General features: G+C 40.7%; 1 protein-coding gene and 1 pseudogene across 1 annotated transcript in view; one reads left to right on the top strand and one right to left on the bottom strand.

Annotated features, from left to right (window-relative positions):
• Cep112 (centrosomal protein 112) overlaps positions 1–7,722 on the bottom strand; it is a 722,997-nt gene that overhangs the window by 710,693 nt on the left and 4,582 nt on the right. The window lies entirely within an intron of this gene.
• On the top strand, positions 3,666–4,058 carry LOC111816489 (annotated as a pseudogene).

The raw sequence follows: 7,722 nt of genomic DNA, 5'->3' as shown, positions 1-7,722 counted from the left end.
GACAGGATATCATGTCTGCATCTTATACTATGAAAAACCACTATGAAGACAGCAATATGCAATGTATTAATTATTGAAACTGTCCTACTAATCAGTTTTGAAATGATCTCATTGCTACTTGTTTCTCAATAAAATTATTTTAAAAATAAATAAATAAAAATTTAAAAAGTGGGCTTGGGGCACAAGCTTGTCCCTGGGCCTCTCATCTTTAAAAAAAAAAAAAAGAAAGAAAGATTATTTCTGATCTGATTTCCTCTATAGTTTGACAGAGTAGTTTATTTTAGTTGCTATCATCTCAGAAACTTCAGTTGTATGACTCCTAAGTTCTTCTATGACTTAGTCTCTTTGACTTGTCGGGTGGTCTAGAGATCTGAGATTGCCTTTTCTTCCTTCCTTTTCTCATTTTTTAAAGCTCCCAGTGTTCTTCCCAACACTGTAGTGGTGGTAGGTGGGCAGGGTGTGGATCAGCAAGGTTCTCAGGAGAGTGGAAGGGCAGGCTAGGCTCACTAAAGCTCCCACTTGTGGGTTCAACATGGCTTTCATCTCACTGAGGAAAAGGGGGCAACTGCAGCTCAAGAAGGATCCAGTGATGTTGAGTGCAGGCCAAAGTTGTGCAAGGTGCTCTCAGGGGTGAGTTGACATGGGGTAGGGCTCCCCAAGGCTCTCTCAGGTTCCTGTGATAGTCAGGTCTCCCTGGCAGTCTTCAGGGTGAGGATGGGCGGCTGGGCTCAGGGCAACTCCCAAGATACTCTTTAGCATGTTCCTGCCAGTTTGAACTATTATTGTTACACAAATACCAATCCTATTGGGCAATTAGCTATTTAACATCAGAGCATGGAATTCAAGTCATGGCCCCCTGGCGGTGAGACACACAAATTATGGCCCTGCCATGAATGTGTCAATAAATGATGCTGGGAAAACTTGCTATCCATAGGCAGAAGGCTGAGACCTATACATCTCACCATATGCTAAACTAAAATCTAAATATACTAAATATCTAAATGTTAAAAAGGAATTATGGACTCTGCCAAAAGATAAAATGAGTAAAACTCATGAAGACATGGGTGTATGTAAGGACCTTTGGAACTGAAGAGGAAACATCAAATATCAACAAACAGGATTATATCAAATTAAAGTTTATGCTCAGCAAAGGAAATAGCCACAAAGGTGAAGAAATAATCTAAAGGGGGGGGGGAACTTGGCTATTTCTGAGACAGAAAACTAATATCTAGACTATATAAAGAAATCAAAAAAATTAGACCCCTAAAAGAGACCTAATAAAAAATGGGCAGCAGAAATGAAAGAAAACCTCACACAAGAACAAGTATGAATACCTGATAAAAGGTTTAACATCATTATCCATTAGAGAACTACAAATGAAAACAACACTGAGACCCCTTTTTATTCCAGAAAGGATGGCCAACATCAAGAAACCAAATTATAACAAATGATGGTAAGACTGTGAGAAAACATCTCCATGCTCTTGGTAGGAATGTAAGCTAGGACTACCAGTGTGGAAACCAGTATGAAAATCCTCACACACACAAAGAAAGCTACAACTAGACATTCCATTCAACCCAGCTATTTCCTTACTAGGCATCTTCCCCAAAAAAGTTAAAGACATTGCATTATAGTAGTATACACATACCCATGTTTTTAGCAGCACAACTCATAATAGCTAAATGTTGAAAACAGCCTAGATACCCATCAACAAGTGAACAAATAAAGAAAATTGCTATTTATACATCACAGAGTACTACTTTGCCATAAAGAAGGATAAACACAAGTTATTTGTAGGAAAATGAATGCAGCTTGAGGTCATAATAGTAAGTGAAATTAGACACATAAGCTTAAATATCACATGGTTTCTCTTATGTGAGAAATCCAAACTAGAAAGTGTTGGTGGTCGAGCTCCCTGTGCTTCTGGTACCTGGGACAAGGCCATTGTCTCTTGTGAGCTTGACAGGGCCCCATGAGAAGTGTGCGCAGCTCAGAGAGCTGTTGCCAAGGTGACTTGACCTTCATCTGAGATAACATGGAGCATTTTCTCCCTTGTCTCCCATGTGGCCACCAAGATGTTCTGCTAACAGATTAGGTTTTATTCCTGTCCCACAGTCTACCTTTCCTTTACACTCTCCAGACACTCATTCTGTTAGGGCCAAATTATAGAACAGCAAACTTATAGGCATTTTATAGTAAAAGTTAAAAATCACTTCGCAGCCGTAGTTTTGCTCACGCTGCCTGGCACATAGTTAGGCTGCTGGGCTCAGTCAACCTTGACTGTGTGCGCGCAGCTGCTTCTTCCGCACAGCTGGCCATGTTGTCTTGATAAAGTCCATCTGCATTATCTGTGATTTTCAAATTAAAATATGTACATACGTGTCTTTGCTTTGGTTTGCTTCAAGGACTCTATACTTGGTGCCAGAACACACTGGCCCAGGCAAGGACACTTTCAACTCTGCCTACTCTTCTCAGACTCTCTCCCTCCCAAAATGTTCCTGTCTAACGATAAACAGCTCCTTTTATGTAAACCTGACATAATTATGTCTGACAATACATGACATAATTATTCTATGTAACCAATCATGTAATAACTTGTTATCAGCTTTGTACTTCTCATTTGCAAACTGTATTTAAACTGAACTCAAACTTGACTATGGATTAATGATTTGGAACTGATTTCTGGTGTAATAAAAAAGTTGCCTTCTGATTCTTTCTGCGGAGTCTTCTACTTGGTTTGATACTGATTTTTCTGCAATATTTCATACGCTAATTGCATAAAAAATGGGCTGTAGGCACCAGGTAGGTCCTTTCTCCCATCACGAAAGGGGTCCAGCTGACCTCAGCTTTTGTATATTGAATCCTATCTTTCTTCATCCCCTGTAGTCCTCCCTACAGAGTTTTAAGAACTGTGCTGGATGCAGCAATAAAGAGGAAGAAAAATAGATAATAGCAAATAGGATGATCTTTTCCAAATGGGAGGGTGATCAAGAGATAGAGGAAGAGTGGAGGGAGGGGAAAGGGATTAAATAGGTTCTTAAAATGCTCATTGCTGGGGCCAGGGAGATGGCTCAGTAAAATAAGTGCTTGCCTGGCAAGCACAGGGGCCTGAGTTCAATCCCTGGCTCTGCCAAAAAAAAAAATGCTCATTGCTATTTGTTTCTCAATAAGATTATCTTAAAAATAAAAAATAATCAAAATTGAGGTCTGTTAGGTGCCGTACCAAAACCCCAAATGAATGTAATCATTTTGCAATGCAAACATGTGCTAATAAAAAGACAGAGGGCATAAAAAGGAAAATGATGCCTTGTGACAATTTAAGCTCTAGAATAATGATAATTATGCATTAGAACCTACTGAATTTAATTAGAAACTACAAGTGTATACTGGTACGAATTAATTCAACTGAAGGAAATTGAAAGTTTCTTACAATACAGTGGCAAATAATAAATGTAGAAAGAGGGCTGGGGATTAGCTCAGTGGCACAGCATCTGCCTGGCAAATACTAGGTCCTGAGTTCGATGCCTGATTCCAAAATAAACTATGCAGAAATAATAGTAGCATTAAAAACTTACCACAGGCCAATCATGATAAAAGCAATTGATTTAGATTTTTAAAAATCAATGGCTTTTTCCTCCCAGGTCATCTGAGGATCCGTTGCCATCATGAATGACACAGTAACTATCTGAACCCAGAAATTCATAACCAACCGGCTTCTTCAAAGGAAACAAATGGTCATTGATGTCCTTCACCCTGGGAAAGCAGCAGTACCTAAGACAGAAAGTCAGGAAAAACTTGCCAAAATGTACAAGACCACACCAGATGTCATTTTTGTGTTTGGATTCAGAACCCATTTTGGTGGTGGGAAGATGACTGGCTTTCGCATGATTTATGATTCCCTGGATTATATGAAGAAAAATGAGCCCAAACATAGACTTGCAAGACAAGGCGTGTATGAGAAGAAAAAGACCTCAAGAAAGCAGTGGAAGGAATGCAAGAACAGGATGGACAAAGGCAGGGGGACCACAAAGGCTCACGTTGGTGCTGGCAAAAAGCCAAAGGAGGAGAGATTCTGCAGTGCCTGTCTGCAGTGACTGTGACTTTTTTCACAAGAGGATTTAATAAACTGTAAAACCTTCAAAAAAAATTTAAAAAATCAACAATGTATGCATGATAAAAGTACTGGTTGAAGTCTCATAAAAATGAAATATTTACATAGTTTCAAATCTCTCCATGAGTGACTTTTTAGTTAACAGAAAAATACAGTTCTGTTACAATGTAGAAATCTAGGAAAGGTCAGATTTTTTAACCATGTAATTGTAGGTAATATTATCAATATTAATAACATAAGCTGATAGCATACCCCCTTGATATGATAAACTAAAAAGAACAAAATCTGACTTCTGTGAATGGGATATATCCTTCAGTAGACTAATTGGCCGATGTTCTCAGATGAATGTGCTGCTGGGTGATGCAGTCAGTTGGATGTGTTCCTTGAAGACATGCTCTTGGAGGCTGCATATCTCACTGGGCTCCCCGCCCCTGCCCCATGCTGTTTCTTGGCTCCTATGGGCTCAGCAGGTCTGTTCCACCACACCCTTTCACTAACATGGTGCTGGGTTGAAAGCATTCAACCATGCACTGAATCCTCAGAACCCATGAACAAACATAAAACCCTCCTTAAGTTTTGCACGTCACATATTTGGTCCAAGCAATGACTATACAACACAATCAAGAGATAACAGACAAGCAGAAGTAATTAGCCCGCATTCCTTAAAAATATTAAGACTGTATTGGCTTTGTACTACTCATTTACAAACAATGCAAAAACTCTTCTAGATCAAAGAAAACTGAAGAACAAGACCATGCAACCTGAAGTGGAGAATTAGGTGCCACTTGAAGAATGACTTCTAACATAAGATAGAAGCTGGGGGCACCAAGTAATCAAGCAGTCACAGCTGTCTATGAGTTATGTTCTGTCAGACTGCCATGTCATGAAGTCAGCTGTCAGCAATCATTCATAATAAGATGGGAATGGAAATATCCTGAAGCTTCAATGTCAGAAAGTCCAATCCTCCCATTAGCCATCCCTGTTACACTAGCACCACTCCTAAGCACAAACCTAGAGCTACATGGGAAAATCTTTATGTGAGACATATGGAACAAAATAGCTTAGTTCATGAACATTCAGGTTCTATACATGTTTTCAGGGCCAAAAATAGATGATGACTCTGGCTATGCTCTGAATGTGTCCCACAAAAAGGTTGCATTAGAAACTTAATCCCAAAGGTAACAATGTTGGGAAGTAAGCCTTAATAACAGGTGCTCAGATCATGAGGCTCCAGTCTCCTGAGTGCATTAATGTTGATTATGAAAGAACTAAGGGCTACTAATTCCATTTCTTGTGCATGTTGCAATACCATGTTATACCCTCTTCCATTTAAATACAAGAAAGTTCTCATCAAAAACACTTAATATTCAACTGCCAGCCACGGAAGCTATAAGTGAATTTCTTTCATTTATAAGTTACCTCTTCTCTAGTGTTCTGCTGTGAAAGCACAAAACGGACTGGGGCAGCTATAATGTGTCGCTTCACTCAGAAGAACTCAAAATCATTGGCAAGGGAAAATATGCCCAATTGGCAAAATTTGTGGCCAGCCTTCCCATGTATGGAAAAGGATGTGGTCCAATATTGAATGTGTATATGAACTCACGGGCATTGGCAAATTACTGGAAAGAGTCTGAGAGAAGAGAGATTGGAAGATTGGGAGCAAAGGTAAGGAATAGAGGCATGGGAATAGACAAATATGGTGGGCACAAGGTATGAAGATCTTTGTATTAAGCAGACAGACAGACAAAAAGAATTAACTGACCACAGTAAAGCTGTATCATTGGCCACTCTTGTGCTGGCTGAGCAGGTACAAGAATAAAGTGGCCATGGTGGCAAGAATTGAAGCCTGGACTCACACATGGCCTTCTGTCTATAAGCTAATCTATCTAACACTGTGGATGAATATCCAACCTTCAAATAACAGAGTCTGAAGACCAATGTTGACCCCTTCTGTTAACACATCATATATCCAACAGACCCACTGGCACACATGTTATCAAGTACATTGGGCCCATTTCTCCTAAGGAAGTAGAGATTCATGCTGACAGGAATCAGTACTTACTGGAGCATGCATTTGTTTTTTCTGTTAACAGCATCACCATCTGAGGACTCAATGGAGTGAGTTCTAATCCACTAGCGTGGGATCCCACATAACATTTTTCCAGACTGGACACACATCATAGAAAATGAAGTCTGGTAATGGGATCATGACCACATGGCCAACTGGTCATATTACCTACCATACCATCCAGAAACTGTTGGCCTCATAGAGCAAAACTTGCCTATTGAAGGCACAATGGGAGCACAAGCTTAGAGGACCATCCTTTAGGTTGAGGTATAGATTTTGTCTCAAATATCTTCCTAAGGTTCTATGTTCCCAATAAGAAAATGACTTAGGTTTGGAAATGAAGGTTCTACAGCACAAGTGACCCCTAATTATGACTTTCAGGAATGCATTTTGGGGTACTTAGGGTTTTGGTCTCCGCATCTGAGTTTTGTGTCTTTAAATGTCCTGGTTCCCGAAGGGGAAGGACTTCCCCCAAGGAGTAGAGGAGCCCCACTGAACTCTAAACTACAGATTGTACCTGGAAACTTTGGACTCTTCTTGTGAAAGGACCAGCAAGCAAGTGAAGGCTATTATGTTGGATAAGGTCATCAGAAGCAAGTAGGGCTGCTGCCCACACGATGCTTCCTTGTACAATTTGGGTCATAAGTGTTATGGTTTGTGGGTAGTTGTCCCCTCAAAGTCTCATGTAAGTTATGGGGCAGACGCGGCTGAAGGAGCAACAAGTAGTTTGAGGGGTGGGGCCAGAGGGGATGGGGCCAGAGAGATATAAACCATTAAACTGGCTAGCCTGTGCTTTCTCAGAGAGCTGGGGAGAGTCATCCTGGACCCGGCAGTGCCCCAGCCTCTCATCCAGTGTCGTGAAAACTCCAGTAATTGTAAGCTAAATAAACCTCTCCCTCCCTCATTTTCAGTGTTGGGCATTTGTCCCATAAAACAATGAGGAAGTACAGACATATCAGCAGTAGAAGGGCAGAGTGACCTTGCAGACTTGTAAGAGGTGGCACATGGCAGAGGGTAGCAGTTCTTGGCAGCAGAAAACAGCAAAAGCAACAAGAGCAAAAAGGGAGGAGGGAGCAGAAGACCCGGATGAACTGCTGCCTTCCGGATCCAACACAAGAAAGAGAGGGAGGCCTGCTCTCTGCCGCTGCTCCTCCCTTTTTACTTTTGCTGTTTTGCTGTTTTCTGTTACCATGAAGTGCTGCCCTCTGCCCTTCTGTTACCATGAATTGCTGCCCTCTGTCACTCTGCCTTGGAGTCAGCTGATTATGAACTGAAACCTCCACACACTGTGAACTAAATAAACCTTTCCTTTCTTAATTTTGGGTGTTGGGTATTTTGTCCCAGCGATGAGAGAAAAGTAACTTGAGACACAGTCCTAAGACCAAATGCAGCCGCAGGGTTATGGATTACCTCACTGACCTCCCTTCTCAGTTTCACTCAGGAAAGGAGGAAGAGAATATTCTGGTACAACAATGTATATGGTTAAATTTCTAAATTTCTGTGTAAAAATTTGTAATTGTTTATTTCTATTTTTTAATATTTT

The sequence above is a fragment of the Octodon degus genome, unplaced genomic scaffold (genome assembly GCF_000260255.1).
Source record: "Octodon degus isolate 3935 unplaced genomic scaffold, OctDeg1.0 scaffold00033, whole genome shotgun sequence".
NCBI lineage: Eukaryota > Metazoa > Chordata > Mammalia > Rodentia > Octodontidae > Octodon > Octodon degus.
Note: the sequence above shows the minus strand (reverse complement) of the source record. Positions and strands in the feature narration are given on the sequence as shown.